This window comes from Palaemon carinicauda, chromosome 23, assembly GCF_036898095.1.
Source record: "Palaemon carinicauda isolate YSFRI2023 chromosome 23, ASM3689809v2, whole genome shotgun sequence".
Lineage (NCBI taxonomy): Eukaryota > Metazoa > Arthropoda > Malacostraca > Decapoda > Palaemonidae > Palaemon > Palaemon carinicauda.
Window position 1 is genome coordinate 98,485,298 of NC_090747.1, and position 20,754 is coordinate 98,506,051.

A 20,754-nucleotide genomic window follows, 5' to 3' on the forward strand; every position below is an offset into this window, starting at 1 on the left:
GGTTGTGCGATGGCGAGCAGCATGCGCAGGTGAATGATCGCGTGAAAGGGTGCGATGGTGATCAGCATCTGCAGGAGGGCGATCGTTCAGGGTTGTGCGATGAGGAGCAGCATGCGTAAGCGGGCAATCGTTCAGGGTTGTGCGATGGCGAGCAGCATGCGCAGGTGAATGATCGCGTGAAAGGGTGCGATGGTGATCAGCATCCGCAGGAGGGCGATCGTTCAGGGTTGTGCGATGAGGAGCAGCATGCGTAAGCGGGCGATCGTGCAGGGTTGTGCGATGGCGAGCAGCATGTGTAGGTGAATGATCGCGTGAAAGGGTGCGATGGTGATCAGCATCCGCAAGAGGGCGATCGTTCAGGGTTGTGCGATGAGGAGCAGCATGCGTAAGCGGGCAATCGTTCAGGGTTGTGCGATGGCGATCAGCATCCGCAGTTGAGGGTCGCGCGATAGCGATCAGCATCCGCAGTTGAGGGTCGCGCGATGGCGATCAGCATCCGCAGTTGAGGGTCGCGCGATGGCGATCAGCATCCGCAGTTGAGGGTCGCGCGATGGCGATCAGCATCTGCAGTTGAGGGTCGCGCGATGGCGATCAGCATCCGCAGTTGAGGGTCGCGCGATGGCGATCAGCATCCGCAGTTGAGGGTCGCGCGATGGCGATCAGCATCTGCAGTTGAGGGTCGCGCGATGGCGATCAGCATCCGCAGTTGAGCTAGTAGCTGGCGAACCATGTTCCTTCAGAAGTGTTGGAGAACGTTGGCGTGCCAGCTGTAACACACGTGGGCGATCCGGAGATCGCTGGCGAGCTGATGATCGCTGACGAGCTGACGATCGCTGGCGAGCTGATGATCGCTGACGAGCTGATGATCGCTGACGAGCTGATGATCGCTGACGAGCAGAAGGCTACGCGTGGAAGCCTGCGCAAAGAAGAGTCCTTGACCCCGACCTGAACCGAAGTTCTAGATCGCGAGGGCGAACGTGGGCGCACAGGGCACGTAACAGGAACCGCAGGGAAGATCATCTTGAAAGCGCTGACGAACAGGAGAGCGCTGACGAACAGAAGGGCGCGCAGGGAAACCCTGACACGCAAGGGAAGAACCCCCGTGGGGGCAACCCTTTGCCCCGAAGGGATCGTTGTCCGCCGGGAGACTGATGTCCGTCGGAAGACCGCTGTCCGTCGGGAAGACCGTTGTCCGTCGGGAAGACCGTTGCCCGTCGGGAGACGAGATTAGACTGCTGTCCATCTGCACCAAGACGGAAGATCGAGAAAAAGAAGTTGTAGGCTGCAAACGGAGATTCAAAAAGGCGCCTCAAGCACCCTTATAGGGAGATGAGAGGCCCTTACGACGAGGCGGACGGAGGGCCTTACGGCAAGGGAGGCCAACAGCAACAGCAACAGAAGAAACCTCCGAAGAGGAGTCTCTATGAGTGTACTCTCTCGCGAACGACAGAGAAACACTTCGTGGAAGAGACTGGTCAGCCAGTGACCTAAAAGGGGCAATCCTCCGAAGAGGAGCCCCTGCAGTTGCCCAGCCCCTTGAGCGAAACTGCAGGTGCGACCGCTCAGCACCAAGAGCATAGTCGCACGAAAAAAAGGCAAGAGAAGAACCCCCCAAAAGAGGAAAAGCTCAAGCCTGGACAGGAAAAAAACTTCCCTCGGAAGGAAAGTTATCCGCCCAAGGAGGCAAGCCTCCTGACTGTTCTAAAATGAACTGGAGAGCTGTCCGTCGACACGGGAGTACTACCAGTAGAAGGAGACACGCCCCTGACGACAATACAAGGGGGGAGGCAGCAACAGCCGAATCCCCAGGACTCAACCAGACAGCTCACACCGTTGCTATATTACAGAAACGAACTAGATCGGTAACTGTAAAAAAAAAAAAAACAAATAATATTAGTACACATTCATTCCCCCGGGAAGGCTCCGAAGAGGAATCCCGAGGAAAAGGAACAAGAATTACACAACAGGCACGTGCCCTCACAACCACTTACACTCGCGGAAGGAGAGCTGTAACCAAAACAGAATTATAACAATTATAATTATGTAACTATGTAATTATGTAATTTAAAAAAAGAATGAACACTAAAGAAAAAAACGAAAACCCCGAAAGGAATCGTTCTACAAGCTGAAAAATTAACAACTACAATTAGATTCATAAACTAATTGAGACAAAATGTACGGCGTAGCAACCCCACCCACACGGGAAGGAAGCTACAAGGGCGTAGTAAAACATAGTAAAAGGGTGAACGACCTCAAGAGAGAGAGAGAGAGAAAGACCGAAGTCAAACTCGATCGCAACCCATAAAATTAGGCCGTGGTGGCCTAACTGCCGAGGCCTCCACGTAGATATCGTACACTACACACACACATCTGAAAAGGAAACTTACTTATTTCTATACTCAAATATATATACAAACATGAAAACATGTTTACATATATATTGAGTAAAAGAAAAGTAAGCGATTAAGTAAAGACAAAACAGACAATGGCTGCCAAGCGAGGACCAAGACAGAGACGTCTGTCACAGTCCGAGCCAAAAGTGAAAGTGAGTATTCACCTGTGTGTGAGGGGGAGGAGGGGTAGCTAGCTACCACTCCCCTACCCCCCCGCTAACTAGCGCGGGGGTAATACACCCTCGTTAAATTCTAATGGCTCGCCATTTCAGCTACGCTAAAAGTAATAACCCTTTGTAAATAGCGTGGTTTGTATTTCGGTTACGGAACAAACTCATTTTCAGAGTACTGTTTTATCTCTAACAGGCAAAACATCACAGGTAAATTCAGGCACAATACCATAATAAAAAAAAGTTTTTAGATTTAAACAGTATTTTCGATAGACGCAACACAACCCATAAATAAACTACAAACACGTATACTTGACTGCATTGAATTCCCCCTCAGTATAATGATTAAGATTTCCCTAAATACAATACAGAAATAAAAAATTAAATATACCTATGCTGTGTAGGGACTTCTCTTTGAAGTGAGATTTCAATCATGCCTTCAGCTTCCAAATCCTGCCTTCGCGGGGTTTGTAGATAGACAAGACCCAGTCATTTTTCTTCCAACTAAAGAATGATGGAGTGTAAAATCTCGAAGAATCTCAATGACACCAAATGTTCATATCTGATTATTGCACTGTATCATATATTTCTGCATAAAGTCTTCAGATTTAAGTCTTCACACCAACATCTTTTCATCTCCTAAATCTGTATCATTTTTATTTATGTATCCAGTTATTTGTTGTTTCTAAAATGTTCTCAAACTCTTCTCTTTCCTCCTCAAAAGGAAGACTTAAATAACTTTAAAAAGAGATTTATCCGAATTGTGCGTCACAGATGCCAAAGAGACGTACATATCTCTTGAGTCGAGTGACTGCTCGAATGGTATGAAGCTTCTATGCTCCACTCGTTCTCCTCTGCTCACATGAAGATCTTGGCTGCCAATCAATACGAAGTCTACATCAAGGGCCTCAATAAACCTGGGCACCCACGCTGCCACTGGCACCAAGGTATTTTGGAAGGGAAAATGAGTGTGGAACAGCCATGGGGTGGTCATATCCTTTGCTATTCTTCCATCAGCTGAGATAACGGTGACCATGAGTAGATTGAACTCAAGAGTTGGTAAAGTTGTCCTTACTGGAGCCAAATCCAAGTTCGGAGCAAAAGTATTTTCATCATTCGAAAACAGCGAACAATGAATTCTGCACAGGCTTGAATATCCGGCAAGCCATTTGTCACCAATGCACTGTACTTTTCATTGTCAAATTTAGAACAGAGTTTTTCCTAGGCCAATGCTATGTTAACCATTTTCAAATATAACACTCTTTTAGTTCAAGTACTGGGATTTAAATTAATTTTGTAGCAGATCCCACACGACGCAAATGAACTGTGGACTTCTTCCCTCAGGCAATTGCGCTTCCATCTTGAGGTGAACGGTAATAAATACGTCTGATTAACAGCGCCACCGTCTCTGAAGCTCAGTTGAATTTACTGTATGTTGAATAGTGATGACACTGAATGGATCTTGAATCATACAACGATCCCATCTCTTGAATCCAACACATCTGAAAAAAGTTTAGACAATTAATAATCTTTCATATCATTGTATTCCAAACTTTTAACCCTTTTACCCCCGAAGGACGTACTGGTACGTTTCACAGAAGCCATCCCTTTACCCCCATGGACGTACCGGTACGTCCTTGCAAAAAAATGCTATAAAAATTAGTTTTTCATATTTTTTTGATAATTTTTTGAGAAAATTCTGGCATTTTCCAAGAGAATGAGACCAACCTGACCTCTCTATGACAAAAATTAAGGCTGTTAGAGCAATTAAAAAAAAAATATACTGCAAAATGTGCTGGGAAAAAAATAACCCCTTAGGGGTTAAAGGTTGGAAATTTCCAAATACCCCGGGGGTAAAAGGGTTATTGTTATTATCTAAGTACTAAGATATGAGTCTAGAATGTTTAAGACAAGTTAAACAATTATCATTCACGCATTTGACTTTATGAATGAATTTAATGACACTAGCAATACAGAGGGACACCTGGGAGATCACTGTACAGTATACTTATGTTGTCCAAATCTCTGGCAAAAATTTATTACAATAGATTTAATTACAATTAACATTACTGAGGGGACATTTCCACATCAGAATGCTTTCCATAGCACACTAGATATATCTGAACACTGTTTACAGGTGGGGTCAGAGAAGGGTAAGTCACTCGAGTTGAATTAACCGTTTCAATTTTAATTCCGGAAGTGGCATGTTTTTATTCAGCTGAACTACTTTCCTCTTGGTAAGGGTAGAAGAGACTCTTTAGCTATGGTAAGCAGCTCTTCTAGGAGAAGGACACTCCAAAATCAAACCATTGTTCTCTAGTCTTGGGTAGTGCCGCAGCCTCTGTACCATGGTCTTCCACTGTCTTGGGTTAGAGTTCTCTTGCTTGAGGGTACACTCAGGCATACTATTCTATCTCATTTCTCTTCCTCTTGTTTTTTTAAAGTTTTCATAGTTTATGTTGGAAATAAAATATTTATTTAAATTTTACTATTATTAAATATTGTATTTCATTTTTCCTTGTTTCCTTTCCTCACTAGGCTATTTTCCCTGTTGCGACCCCTGGGCTTATAGCATCTTGATTTTCCAATCAGGGTTGTAGCCTAGCAAATAATAATAATAATAACTCATATTGCAGACACAACCAAAACCTGAAGGCTATTTGAAACTGAATTCCATATAATACTATATAAACTGAATCAAGGATACAGTATAGTACTTATCTTGGCATGAGAGAAAACCATTCTCATCTTGCTGCTTAGGATCAATGGTTATTCTTTGTTTGTAGAAATCTGGAATTAAAAAAAAAGAATAATTAAAATATGCTCTGAATGCTCAAGTTAACCCTTTTACCCCCAAAGGACGTAATGGTACGTTTCACAAAAGCCATCCCTTTACCCCCGTGGACGTACCGGTACGTCCTTGCAAAAAAATGCTATAAAAAATTATTTTTTTCATATTTTTGATAATTTTTTGAAAAAAATTCAGGCATTTTCCAAGAGAATGAGACCAACCTGACCTCTCTATGACAAAAATTAAGGCTGTTAGAGCAATTTAAAAAAAATATACTGCAAATGCAAAATGTGTTTGAAAAAAAATAACCCGGGGTTAAGGGTTGGAAATTTCCAAATAGCCTGGGGGTTAAAGGGTTAAGATCTCACATCCCGGGCTGGACTCTGAGCGCAGGAAGATCTAGTTCAGGAAACGTTCTCAGCGCATCCAAAGACCTAGAGTTGGAAGATCTCTGGGACTCTGAGCGCAGGAAGATCTAGTTCGGGAAACGTTCTCAGCGCATCCAAAGACCTAGAGTTGGAAGATCTCTGGACTGGGAGCACTGGGAAGAAACAGATAAGTGGAGACCAGTGCATTTGTTCTCTGGCGACTCAAGGTAATTTTCACCTTAACCCTTTTACCCCCAGGCTCTTTGGAAATTTCCAACCCTTAACCCCCAGGGGGTTATTTTATTCCCAGCACATCTAGTTCGGGAAACGTTCGCAGCGCATCCAAAGACCTAGAGTTGGAAGATCTCTGGACTGGGAGCACTGGGAAGAAACAGATAAGTGGAGACCAGTGCATTTGTTCTCTGGCGACTCAAGGTAATTTTCACCTTAACCCTTTTACCCCCAGGCTCTTTGGAAATTTCCAACCCTTAACCCCCAGGGGGTTATTTTATTCCCAGCACATTTTGCAGTATATTATTTTTAAATTGCTCTAACAGCCTTAATTTTTGTCATAGAGAGGTCAGGTTGGTCTCATTCTCTTGGAAAATGCCTGAATTTTTTCAAAAAAACTATCAAAAATATGAAAAAAAAAAATTTTTATAGCATCTTTTGCAAGGACGTACCGGTACGTCCATGGGGGTAAAGGGATGAGTTTTGTGAAACGTACCAGTACGTCCTTTGGGGGTAAAAGGGTTAAGAATGAGCATGAATTCCGTTCATGTGGCTTTAAATATGTTATTTTTATTAATAAAATAAATTTTTGAATATACTTACCCGATAATCATGTAGCTGTCAACTCCGTTGCCCGACAGAATTCTATGGAGGGATACGCCAGCTATCACAATACTAGAAGGGGGTGTACTTACCAGCGCCACCTGTGGCCAGGTACTCAATCATTTGTTGTTGACACCTCCTCAATTATTCCTCGGTCCACTGGTTCTCTCTGGGGAGGAAAGGGAGGGTCGATTAAATCATGATTATCGGGTAAGTATATTCAAAAATTTATTTTATTAATAAAAATAACATTTTTCAATATTAAACTTACCCGATAATCATGTAGCTGATTCACACCCAGGGAGGTGGGTGAAAACCAGTGTACATGATTAAAGGATAGCTAAGTATCCCATATTTCATATAACAGTTATCTCAAATAACAATGAAATAATAAGTACCTGGTAAGGAAGTCGAATAGAACCGTTACTCTGCCTTTTTATTTAAAGTTCGTCTTCCTTACTGAGCGCAGCGTTCCTCTTGGAGGCTGAATCAACCCAAAGGTGCCAAAGTACACGGGGTTGCAACCCCTACTAAAGGACCTCTACCAAACCTTTAACCCAGGCGCTTCTCAAGAATGAATAGACCACCCGCCAAATCCAAGGATGCGGAAGGCTTCTTAGCCTACCGTAACAACCATAAAAAACAACAATAAAAGTATTCAAGAGAAAGGTTAAAAAAGGTTATGGGATTAAGGGAATGTAGTGGCTGAGCCCTCACCTACTACTGCACTCGCTGCTACGAATGGTCCCAGGGTGTAGCAGTTCTCGTAAAGAGACTGGACATCTTTCAGATAAAATGATGCAAACACTGACTTGCTCCTCCAATAGGTTGCATCCATTATGCTCTGCAGAGAACGGTTTTTATTAAAGGCCAACGAAGTAGCTACAGCTCTTACTTCGTGGGTCCTTACCTTCAGCAATGCAAGGTCTTCCTCCTTTAAGTGAGAATGTGCTTCTCTGATCAGAAGCCTTATATAGTACGAAAGCCCATTCTTGGACATGGGTCTCGAGGGTTTCTTGATGGCACACCATAAGGCTTCTGACTGTCCTCGAATAGGTTTAGACCTCTTCAGATAATATTTGAGAGCTCTGACAGGGCAAAGAACTCTCTCTAGTTCGTTACCTACCATGTTGGAGAGGCTAGGTATTTCGAACGATCTAGGCCAAGGACGTGAAGGAAGCTCGTTCTTTGCTAGGAATCCAAGCTGAAAAGAACATGTTGCAGATTCGGTTGTGAAACCAATGTTCTTGCTGAAGGCATGAACCTCACTGACTCTCTTAGCTGTTGCAAGGCAAACGAGAAAAGCAGTCTTGAGGGTAAGATCCTTGAAGGAAGCTGACTGGAGAGGTTCGAACCTAGATGTCATAAGGAACCTTAAGACTACGTCTAGATTCCAGCCTGGAGTGGAAAGACGACGTTCTTTAGACGTCTCAAAAGACTTGAGAATGTCTTGAAGGTCCTTGTTGGAAGACAGGTCCAAACCCCTGTGGCGGAGAACTGAGGCCAACATGCTCCTATATCCTTTAATCGTAGGTGTTGAAAGGGATCTCTCATTCCTAAGATGAAGAAGGAAGTCAGCTATTTGGATCACAGAGGTATTGGTAGAGGATATTGAATTGGCTCTACACCAGCTTCGGAAGACCTCCCACTTAGACTGGTAGACTCTACGAGTGGAAATTCTTCTAGCTCTGGCAATCGCACTGGCTGCCTCCTTCGAAAAGCCTCTAGCTCTAGCGAATCTTTCGACAGTCTGAAGGCAGTCAGCCGAAGAGCGTGGAGGTTTGGATGCAACCTGTCTACGTGTGGTTGACGTAGAAGGTCCACTCTTAGAGGTAGAGTCCTGGGGAAGTCGACTAGCCACTGAAGTACCTCTGTGTACCATTCTCTTGCAGGCCAAAGGGGAGCAACCAGCGTCAGCCGTGTCCCTTCGTGCGAGACGAATTTCTGCAGAACTTTGTTTATTATCTTGAACGGAGGGAATGCGTACAGGTCGAGATGGGACCAGTTCAGAAGAAAAGCATCCACATGAACCGCTGCAGGGTCTGGAACAGGGGAACAATAAAGCGGAAGTCTCTTGGTTATGGAGGTGGCAAACAGATCTATGGTAGGTTGACCCCACAAGGTCCAAAGTCTGTTGCACACACTCTTGTGGAGGGTCCATTCCGTGGGAATGACCTGATTCCTTCTGCTGAGGCGATCCGCTGAAACATTCATATCGCCCTGGATGAACCTCGTGACCAGAGTGAGGTTTAGACCTCTTGACCAAATGAGGAGGTCCCTTGCGATCTCGTAAAGGCTCCTCGAATGGGTCCCTCCTTGCTTGGAGATGTAAGCCAAGGCTGTGGTGTTGTCTGAATTCACCTCCACCACTTTGCCTAGCAGGAGGGACTTGAAGTTCAACAGGGCAAGATGAACTGCTAACAGTTCCTTGCAGTTGATGTGGAGTAATCCTTGTTCCTTGTTCCATACTCCTGAGCATTCCCGTCCGTCCAAGGTCGCACCCCAGCCCGAGTCCGATGCATCTGAGAAGAGATGAAGATGGGGGGTCTGGATGGCCAATGATAGACCCTCCTTGAGAAGGAGATTGTGCTTCCACCACAGGAGAGTGGTCTTCATCTCTTGGTTGATAGGGATAGAGACTGCTTCTAGAGTCGAGCCCTTGTCCCAATGAGCCGCCAGATGGAATTGAAGAGGGCGGAGGTGGAGTCTCCCTAGCTCGACAAACAGGGCCAGTGATGAGAGGGTCCCTGTGAGACTCATCCACTGTCTCACTGAGCAATTGCTCCTCTTCAGCATGCTCATGATGCACTCTAGGGCTTGGTTTATCCTGGGGGCCGATGGAAAAGCCCGAAAATCCTGACTCTGAATCTCCATTCCCAGGTACACAATGGATTGGGAGGGAATGAGTTGAGATTTTTCTATATTGACTAATAGACCTAGGTCTCTGATTAAATCTAAAGTCCAATTGAGGTTCTCCAGACAACGACGACTCGTGGAGGCTCTCAACAGCCAGTCGTCTAGGTAGAGGGAGGCTCTGATGTTCGATAAGTGTAGGAATTTCGCTACATTCCTCATCAGATGAGTAAAGACCATAGGAGCTGTGCTTAGGCCAAAACACAGGGCTTGGAACTGATAGACAACCTTTCCGAAAACGAATCTCAGGAAAGGTTGGGAGTCTGGATGAATGGGAACGTGAAAGTATGCATCTTTCAAGTCCAACGAGACCATCCAGTCCTCCTGTCTGACCGCTGCTAAGACCGACTTGGTCGTCTCCATCGTGAACGTCTGCTTGGTGACATACTCGTTGAGAGAGCTGACGTCCAGCACCGGTCTCCAACCTCCTGTCTTCTTGGCCACAAGAAAGAGACGGTTGTAGAAGCCCGGGGATTGATGGTCCCGGACTATAACCACTGCCTTCTTCTGCACAAGAAGCGACACCTCCTGTTGCAATGCTAGCCTCTTGTCCTCTTCTTTGTAGTTGGGAGAGAGGTTGATGGGCGATGTGGTCAGAGGTGGTTTGAGGCAGAATGGAATCCTGTAACCGTACCTCAGCCAACTGACAGACTGTGCGTCTGCACCTCTCTTCTCCCAGGCTCGCCAGAAGATCATGAGTCTGGCTCCTACTGTTGTCTGGAGAATCTGAGAGTCAGTTCTTTCCCTTAGATGTCCTGGATCCTTTCCTAGACTTGCTCCTGTGAGAGTCTGGACGGGAGCTTCCTCGGCTGGGGGCTCTACCACGAAAGGGCGGTATGAACCTCGTAGCCGGGGTATCAGCCACTGGGGAGCGATAAGTCTTGGGGACTGAGGTGGCAACCTTAGACTTACGAGCCGATGAGGCTACAAGATCGTGCGTGTCCTTTTGTATCAGGGCAGCCGACAAGTCCTTAACTAGTTCCTCGGGAAAGAGGAACTTTGAGAGTGGAGCAAAAAGGAGTTGTGACCGTTGGCACGGTGTAATGCTGGCGGAAAGGAAGGTACACAGTTGTTCCCTTTTCTTCAACACCCCTGATACAAATAACGACGCTAGCTCACCCGATCCATCTCTGATGGCCTTATCCATGCAGGACATTATTAGCATGGCAGAATCCTTGTCCGCAGGAGAGGTTTTCTTGCTGAGGGCTCCCAGGCACCAGTCGAGAAAGTTGAACATTTCAAATGCTCTGAACAACCCTTTCAGAAAATGATCCAGGTCTGAGAAGGTCCAACAAACCTTCGAGCGTCTCATAGCAGTTCTCCGAGGCGAGTCCACCAGACTTGAGAAGTCAGCCTGGGCAGAGGCAGGTACTCCCAAGCCTGGTGCTTCCCCTGTGGCATACCAAACGCAACCTTTCGAAGCGAGCTTCGTTGGAGGGAACATGAAGGAAGTCTTGCCAAGGTGTTGTTTAGACTGCAGCCACTCCCCTAAGATCCTTAAAGCCCTCTTGGAGGATCTAGCTAGGACAAGCTTAGTATAGTTGGACTTAGCTTGTTGTACGCCCAGCGAAAACTCAGATGGTGGAGAGCGGGGAATAGCAGAGACGAAGTGGTCTGGGTAAATCTCCCTGAGTAGAGCCAAGACCTTACGAAAATCAATCGACAATGGAGAAAGCTTAGATTCTTCCACGTCTGATGAGGGATCAAGGTGTGCCTCCTCATCATCCGACACCTCATCAGCAGAGGGTAGCGAAGCGATCGGACCAGAATGCTGAACCGCAGAGTCAGAACGGGTAGGAACAATAACAGAGGTTTCCTCTTCCAGTAACTGTTGAGGGAAAACCTGAGGCTCAGACTGCAAAGGCTGAACAACAGACGAAGCCGAAGGCAGGCGCATGGGTGAAGGAGGTTGACTCCTAGCAAGAGTAGAACCCAAAGATTGCACAAGCTGAGCGGAGGACGGAGGCGGAGTAGTCCGTTCCTGTTCCTGTGAGATGAGTGGAGCATGAAGAGGTTGAGGTTGCGCAGAACAAGGTAAAGTTCTCGCAAGCTGAGGCTCCTGAGGCGCAAGTCCAGGGTGTAGAGGAGCTTGCCTTGAGGAGGGTTGAGCTCGCTGCAGCGATGGTTGAGCAGACAGACTCACGGAGGGGAGAGGTTGTTGTACCCCAACCGAGAGTTGCACCACTGGTGGAGCAGCAAGGGGAGGCGGAGGAAGAGTGGAATAACTCTCCTGATCCCAAAGCAAGGGTTGCCCTAAAGAAGGCTGAGGCTGAACACCACTGGGAACAGCGAACTCCGAAAGTGGCTCAACATCGTACGCCTGGCAGATGGTGCTGCGACCAGGCGGAGCAAGTGCAGGCTGGGCGAGCACAGGCGGAGCGAGAACAGGCGGAGGGAGTGTAGGCGGAGGAGGAGGTGCAACACTCTCAGCCCGACACTCACGCATCAAGTCCGAAAGCTGAGCTTGCATGGACTGAAGCAGGGTCCACTTGGGATCGGCAGAAACGATAACAGACTGAGGTAAAGTCACAGTCGGGCTCTGTTTTGGCAGAACCTTACTCCTCTTGGGCGGAGTACAGTCGACAGATGACTGAGGCGAGTCAGAGCTGAGCCAATGACTGCAACCTGGCTGAGCACTCGCGGACTGGACTCTACGTTTAAGCGGTCTCGAGACCTGAGACCAACGTTTCTTCCCTGCTAGTTGATCAGCGGACGAGAATAAGACGGGCTCAATCGTCTGCAGGTGGGAGTGACGGTCTAAGGAAGACACGCCCGCAACCACCGAGGATAGTTCTGTGCGCCTAACAAGGCCTGTCGAACCCTTAAGCCCTTCGACATTGCTTCTCCCCTGGGCATGGGAGCTTGCAAGAGGTCCCGGACTGGGAGGACGACTGGCTCGCACAGAAAAATCCTCACGCACCACACTGGCACCACTAGCACTTGGCACTGCACCGACACTAGCACTCGTCACAGCACTGGCACTATTTCCACCCACTGCACTCTTGACCTTCAGTTCTTTAACCTCGGCCATCAGAGACTTATGGTCACTTACCACTGATTCTACTTTATCTCCTAAAGCCTGAATAGCACGCAAAACAATTGACATATCAGGCGGAGGGCACACAGTAGGTTCGGGGGTAGCCACTACAGGGGTAGGAAAAGGTAGGGGATCATGAGGTGAGGAAAACATAGAAGAGTGAGAAGAACTTCTCCTAACTCTACCTCTCTCTAACTTAGATGAATATTTTAAAAGACGGACAAATTCCAATTCCGAAAGTCCGGCGCATTCCTCACATCGATTTTCTAAAAGACAGGGCCTGTCCCTACAGTCAGAACAAGCGGTGTGAGGATCTACCGAGGCCTTCGGAATACGCCTATTGCAAGACCTACATCGTCTATGGGAGGGGGCTTGCGAAACGTCAGACATCTTGTTTCAAAGAGTTAGCCAAAGGGTGATCCAAAAACAAGCAAAATTCATTAACCGTTAATCAGTATTATATAAAAGCTATCTAGCTAATATAAAAAGGATTCCAGTAAAGCGACAGCCGTTAATCTGAGAGAATACTTCACCAAATATCCGTGAATAAACTCGAAGACCATAAGCGTATCCCAGAACGTCTAGCCGGAAGCACGACAGAGGAATAATTGAGGAGGTGTCAACAACAAATGATTGAGTACCTGGCCACAGGTGGCGCTGGTAAGTACACCCCCTTCTAGTATTGTGATAGCTGGCGTATCCCTCCATAGAATTCTGTCGGGCAACGGAGTTGACAGCTACATGATTATCGGGTAAGTTTAATATTGAAAAATGATATTTTAATTATAAAATAAATTTTTGAATATACTTACCCGGTGAATATATAATAGCTGACGCCTCCGGCGGCTCGACAGAAAAGCACAAAAACTCGCGAGCGATCGCTATGAAGGTTGCGGGTGTGCCCACCAGCGCCAACTATCGGCCAGATACCGCATATGCATGTAAACAAGCCTCAATTCTTCTCGTCCCGCTGGGTCTCTATCGGGGAGGAAGGGAGGGCCTTTAATTTATATATTCACCGGGTAAGTATATTCAAAAATTTATTTTATAATTAAAATATCATTTTTAAATATTTAACTTAGCCGGTGAATATATAATAGCTGATTCACACCCATGGTGGTAGGTAGAGACCAGAGTTAATTAAGTTTACAGCATATATGCTTAGAGTTTTTGACAGTTATAACATAACAAAACCCAAATATATAGGTACCTGGTAAGGAAGTTGACTTAGACGATTACTCTGCCTTGTTAGTCTGTCTTCCTCACGAAGCCCAGCGATCCTCTTAGGATGCTGAAAGACTCCCAGGAGCTGAAGTATCAAGGGCTGCAACCCATACAACAGGACCTCATCAAACCCCTAATCTGGGCGCTCTCAAGAAATGACTTTGACCACCCGCCAAATCAACCAGGATGCGAAAGGCTTCTTAGCCTTCCGTACAACCCAAAAACAAGATTAAAAACATTTCAAGAGACAGATTAAAAGGATATTGGAATTAGGGTAATGTAGTGGTAGAACCCTCACCCACTACTGCACTCGCTGCAACGAATGGACCCAGTGTGTAGCAGTCCTTGTAAAGAGTCTGGACATCTTTTAAGTAAAATGACGCGAATACCGACTTGCTTCTCCAAAAGGTCGCGTCCATAATACTTTGCAGAGATCTATTTTGCTTAAAGGCCACGGAAGTTGCTATAGCTCTTACTTCGTGCGTCTTAACCTTAAGCAAACATCGGTCTTTCTCATTCAAGTGAGAATGAGCCTCTCGTATTAAAAATCTGATAAAATATGACAAAGCATTCTTTGACATAGGCAATGATGGTTTCTTGACTGAGCACCATAATGCCTCAGATCCACCTCGTAAGGACTTAGTACGGGCTAAGTAGAACTTAAGAGCTCTAACTGGACACAGCACTCTTTCAAGTTCGTTGCCTACGATCTCTGATAAGTAAGGTATATCAAAAGATTTAGGCCAAGGACGAGAAGGCAGTTCATTTTTGGCCAGGAAACCAAGTTGAAGAGAACATGTGGCTTTTTCTGTAGAAAAGCCGATGTTCTTACTGAAGGCATGAAGTTCACTGACCCTTTTAGCCGAAGCCAAGCACACTAGGAAAAGCGTCTTGAGGGTGAGATCCTTCAGGGAGGCTGAATGTAATGGTTCAAACCTGTCTGACATGAGGAACCTTAGGACCACGTCTAAGTTCCATCCAGGTGTAGCCAAACGACGTTCCTTAGAGGTCTCGAAAGACTTAAGGAGATCTTGTAGATCTTTATTGTTGGAAAGATCTAAGCCTCTATGACGAAAGACCGAAGCCAACATGCTCCTGTAGCCCTTAATCGTGGGAGCTGAGAGGGAGCGAACATTTCTCAGATGTAAAAGAAAATCTGTGATTTGGGCTACAGAGGTACTGGAAGAGGACACAGATGCTGACTTGCACCAGTCTCGAAAGACTTCCCACTTCGACTGGTATACTCTGATGGTAGAAGCTCTCCTCGCTCTTGCAATCGCACTGGCTGCCTCCTTCGAAAAGCCTCGAGCTCTTGAGAGTCTCTCGATAGTCAGAAGGCAGTCAGACGAAGAGCGGGGAGGCTTTGATGAACATTCTTTACGTGGGGCTGACGTAATAGATCTACCCTTAGAGGAAGACTTCTTGGAATGTCTACCAGCCATTGAAGTACCTCGGTGAACCACTCTCACGCGGGCCAGAGGGGAGCAACCAACGTCAACCTTGTCCCTTCGTGAGAGGCGAACTTCTGCAGTACCTTGTTGACAATCTTGAATGGTGGGAATGCATATAAGTCCAGATGCGACCAATCCAGTAGAAACGCGTCTATTTGTATTGCTTCTGGATCTGGGACTGGAGAGCAATAGATTGGTAGCCTCTTGGTCATCGAGGTGGCAAAGAGGTCTATGGTGGGTTGACCCCAAGTCGCCCAAAGACTCTTGCACACGTCCTTGTGGAGGGTCCATTCCGTGGGTATCACCTGACCCCTCCGACTGAGACAGTCTGCCAAGACGTTCAAGTCCCCCTGGATAAATCTCCTTAACAGGGAGATGCCTCGATTTCTTGACCAAATGAGCAGGTCCCTTGCGATCTCGTACAGCGTGAGGGAGTGTGTGCCTCCTTGCTTGGAGATGTACGCCAAAGCTGTGGTATTGTCGGAGTTGACCTCTACCACTTTGTTTCGAAGGAGGCTTTCGAATTTCATCAAGGCCAAGTGGACTGCCAATAGCTCCTTGCCGTTGATGTGCATGCTCTTTTGACTTGAGGTCCACAGACCTGAGCATTCCCGACCGTCCAGGGTCGCACCCCAACCCAAATCCGACGCGTCTGAGAACAACACGTGGTTTGGGTTCTTGACTGCTAGGGATAGTCCCTCTCTGAGACTGATATTGCTGTTCCACCATTTCAAGCATGCCTTTACTGGTTCGGAGACCGGGATTGATACCGTCTCTAACGTCTTGTTCTTGTTCCAGTAAGAGGCTAGATGGAACTGGAGAGGCCGAAGGTGTAGTCTCCCTAGCGAGACAAACTGCTCCAGGGATGATAGCGTCCCTACGAGACTCATCCAATTCCTGACTGAACACCGTTCTCTCTTCAGCATTAGTTGGACTTTGAGCAGGGCTTGTTCTATTCGGGTGGCAGACGGAAAAGCCCAAAAAACTGGACTGCGAATCTCCATCCCTAAATATAGAATAGTCTGGGATGGGATCAGTTGGGACTTTTCTAGGTTGACCAAAAGTCCCAATTCCTTGGTCAGACCCAACGTCCAATGAAGATCCTGCAGACAGCGATGACTGGACGATGCCCTGAGAAGCCAGTCGTCCAAGTATAGGGAGGCTCGGATTCCCGATAAATGGAGGAATTTTTCCACATTCCTCATGAGCCTCGTAAACACGAGAGGAGCAGGACTGAGGCCAAAGCACAGGGCCCGAAACTGGTACACCACATTCCTGTAAACAAACCTCAGAAACGGTTGGGAATCCGGGTGTATAGGAATGTGGAAGTACGCATCTCGTAGGTCGAGAGAGACCATCCAGTCTCCCTCTCTGACCGCTGCTAAGACGGACTTCGTGGTCTCCATAGTGAACTTTGTTTTCGTAACAAAAACGTTGAGCGCACTGACGTCTAGCACCGGTCTCCAACCTCCTGTATGCTTTGGAACTAGGAAGAGACGGTTGTAAAACCCCGGTGATTGAAGGTCCGAGACTTTCACCACCGCTCCCTTCTCTAGCAACAGAGACACTTCTAGGTTTAGGGCTTGTCTCTTTGACTCCTCTCTGTACCTGGGAGAGAGGTCTATGGGAGTTGTCACTAGAGGAGGTTTGCGTACAAACGGTATTCTGAACCCCTCTCTGAGCAACCGAACAGACTCTTGGTCCGCACCCCTCTTCTCCCAGGCCTGCCAGAAGCTCTTCAATCTGGCCCCTACCGCTGTCTGAGGCTGTGGGCAGTCAGACTCTGCCACGTGAGGACTTGGCTCCTCTCTTCTTACCTCTCTTTCCCTCGGCACGAGCGCTTCCCCTGCTGGGAACTCTGCCACGAAAGGGCGGGATAAATCTGGATGCCGGAGTCTCGATCCTGGGTCTTACAGCAAAGGATGTAGAAGGAGCCCCTTTGCGAGCAGAGGACGCCATCAAGTCATGGGTGTCCTTCTGCACAAGCGAAGAAGCTATATCCTTAGCCAGTTGTTGCGGAAACAAGGACGCTGATAAGGGAGCAAAGAGCAGTTCTGATCTCTGACAGGGAGTAACTCCTGCCGAAAGAAAAGAGCAAAGGGTTTCTCGCTTCTTTAAGACTCCTGACGTAAAGGTGGAGGCGAGCTCATTGGATCCATTGCGGATGGCTTTATCCATACATGACATGATAAGTAAGGAAACATCTTGGTCGGCAGACGAGATTTTCCTACTTAAAGCTCCTAATGACCAGTCCAGAAAGTTAAATACTTCAAAGGCCCTGAAAACGCCTTTAAGCAGATGGTCAAGGTCCGAGGAGGACCAACTAATCTTCGAGCGTCTCATGGCCAGGCGACGGGGAGAGTCTACGAGGCTTGAGAAGTCACCCTGGGCAGAGGCAGGGACTCCCAAGCCGAGAACTTCTCCCGTGTCATACCAGACGCTCGATCTAGATGCAAGCTTAGAAGGAGGGAAGGCAAAGGCCGTCTTCCCCAAACTCCTCCTGGTATCCAACCAGTCGCCTAAAAGTCGTAAAGCCCTCTTGGAAGAGCGAGAAAGCACTAGCTTAGTAAAGGCTGGCTTGGTAGCAGGTAAGCCTAGAGCAAACTCAGACGGTGGCGAACGAGGAGCAACGGTAACAAAGTGACTGGGAAAAAGATCCTTGAAAATCAACATGATCTTCTTAAAGTCCATCGAAGAAGGAACCGTCTTAGGTTCGTCTACATCTGAAGGATGATCATCATGATGAGGGTCAGCAACGTCCTCATCTGAAGGATCTTCGTCCAACAACTGCTGAGTAACAAGCAAAGGGGAGACCTGCCTTGGTGGCAATGCTTGACAAGCAGAGTCCACACACACTGGTGTATCAGTAGCAGTCCAGGACGCTACGTCATGTAACTGCTTAACAGCCTGACTGTCAACAACAACAGGAGCGGGAGGACGCTCGACGTCAACTCTAGACTGCCTTGACTGCCTAGACTGAGCAGTCAAAACAACTTTTGACTGCGGTGCTTGACGCTCAGCGTCAAAACAAGTCAACTTCGAAGGTTGGCGAACGTCCAGAACGTCAACAAGAGCATTAGGAAGTGGCTGAACGTCCACATGCGGCTGAAAGTCAACACGGGACTGCATCGAGTGAGGCTCTACAAAACGTGACTGTTGTGACTTAGTAACGCCAACGTCAACAGGACGAGCAAAGGCTCGTTTGGGCGGCTGACGGCCAGGATCTCGATCAGCTAAGCGGCGAGGATCATCGTGAACCTTTTCGGCAGAATAGTCCTCCATAAGAGAGGCGAGCTTAATCTGCATGTCTTGCAGTACAACCCATTTAGGATCAACGGGAATGGGAGCGGTAAGAGACGAGGGTAACGTCTGTGACTGCAAAACCTTGCCTACACCAAGACTCTCAGAGCCTGTGTAACGTTTCTGCTTAGGCGGCGAGCAGTCTTCCGATGACTGCATAGGGTCAGAGCTGTCCCAATGGCTACAACCAGGACGCTGGACCTGTCCTGAAGGGACTGACTTTCGCTTTAAGGGCCTCGAAACCTTGCTCCACGGTTTCTTACGCGAAAAGCCTTCGGATGACGAGGAGAAAACCTTCTCGCTCGTCTTATGGTAGGGGCGGTCTTGATGAGACACGCCTGAAACCATAGAGGGAACGTCTGTTCGCTGATCAAGGCCTCTCGAACCCATAAGTCGTACGACATTACTTCTCCCTGGGGCTTGGGAGCTTGCAAGAGGTCTCGGACTAGGTGAACGACAGGCACGAACAGACGAACCCTCGGTCGCAACACTGATAACACTTTGCGCACTAATCACTTTCCCACGATTTTCCACTGTGGCACTCTGACACTTTAACTCTTTAACGTCAGCCATGAGTTGATTACAGTCTGTAGCTAACGACTCAACTCTTTCGCCCAAAGCATGAATGGCACGTAACATATCCCGCATTGATGGTTCCTGAGTGCTAGTAGAGGGTTCAGGAACAACTACTACAGGGGAAGGATTAGGTTCAGGGTCATGGGAGGAGGAAAATTCTAACGATCTAGAGGAACTTCTCCTCACCCTATCTCTCTCTAGCTTACGAGAATACTTGTCATATTCAAGCCAATCGAATTCCGAAAGGCCCACGCACTCCTCACACCGATCTCCTAATTGACAGGTTTTACCCCGACAATTAGAACACACAGTTTGTGGGTCGAGAGAGGCCTTTGGAAGACGCTTATTGCAATCCCTAGCATTACACTTACGAAATCTAGAAATTGGAGAAGGGTCAGCCATTTTGAAAAAGTCAAAGAAAGTCCAAAAAACAATCCAAAGTCATCAACAATTAAATCTGTCCAAAAAAGAGTTCAAGAGTTTAAGTTGAAGATAAAACACCTGCACTGCGAAAGCTCAAACCAAAATGAAGTACTTCACCAAGTCTGTTGAAAAAATCCAGGTTAACAGCGAGTAATGGTACGTCTTGTCGATCAGACCGACAGAGAAGAATTGAGGCTTGTTTACATGCATATGCGGTATCTGGCCGATAGTTGGCGCTGGTGGGCACACCCGCAACCTTCATAGCGATCGCTCGCGAGTTTTTGTGTTTTTCTGTCGAGCCGCCAGAGGCGTCAGCTATTATATATTCACCGGCTAAGTTAAATATTTAAAAACTGTGGTTTCCAAGGAAGTGGTTTCAAATTGCAAGGCCTCCAATCATGTTTTCAAATCACGTGGTTTAAAATTGCATGGTTTTCAATTTCTCTTCCTCTTGTTTTGTTAAAGTTTTTTTTTATAGTTTATATAGGAAATATTTATTCTAATATTACTGTTCTTAAAATATTTTACTTTTCCTTGTTTCCTTTCCTCACTGGGCTATTTTCCCTGTTTGAGCCCTTCGGCTTATAGCATCCTGCTTTCCCAACTAGGGTTGTAGCTTAGAAATTAATAATAATAAAAATAATAATATTAATAATATTAATAATAATAATAATAATAATAATAATATTAATAATAATCGTGTTATTGCTGATCATACGTTCCCGATAACTGTATGAGGTCGATGCCGTGGCAAATGACGATCACAGAGAAAAAGCGTAAGGAATCCTGTCTTGAGGGGAGAGAACGCAGACAGAATGTTCTTATGAAGACAGGATACAAAGGAAAAACTATAAGGAAACCTAGGCCCTTGTGAAGGGAAAATCTTATTTCACAAGCAATGAAAACGATCATAGGTTTTTCTTCCAACGATATCATAGACTGGAAAAGCTAGAAAGAAGCAGTAATCAGAATGTACAAAGATTTTCTGGGTAATCCCGGCGATTTTCTCGACGTTCTTCTAAACGTTGGCGTCACCGAAGTGTCCGTTCTTCTAAACGTTGGCGTCACCGAAGTGTCCGTTCTCCTAAACGTTGGCGTCACCGAAGTGTCCGTTCTCCTAAACGTTGGCGTCACCGAAGTGTCCGTTCTCCTAAACGTTGGCGTCACCGAAGTGTCCGTTCTCCTAAACGTTGGCGTCACCGAAGTGTCCGTTCTCCTAAACGTTGGCGTCACCGAAGTGTCCGTTCTCCTAAACGTTGGCGTCACCGAAGTGT

General features: G+C 46.8%; 1 long non-coding RNA gene across 2 annotated transcripts in view; it reads right to left on the reverse strand.

Moving 5' to 3' along the window:
• Positions 1 to 20,754, reverse strand: part of LOC137617282 (uncharacterized) — an 80,878-nt gene that overhangs the window by 17,999 nt on the left and 42,125 nt on the right. The window contains exon 2 of one of the 2 annotated variants that reach the window (XR_011039601.1): positions 2,955 to 5,353. The exons of the other annotated variant lie outside the window; for it this stretch is intronic. This is a non-coding gene — a long non-coding RNA (uncharacterized lncRNA). The remainder of the gene's footprint in view (positions 1 to 2,954; positions 5,354 to 20,754) is intronic. 2 annotated transcript variants of the gene reach the window in all.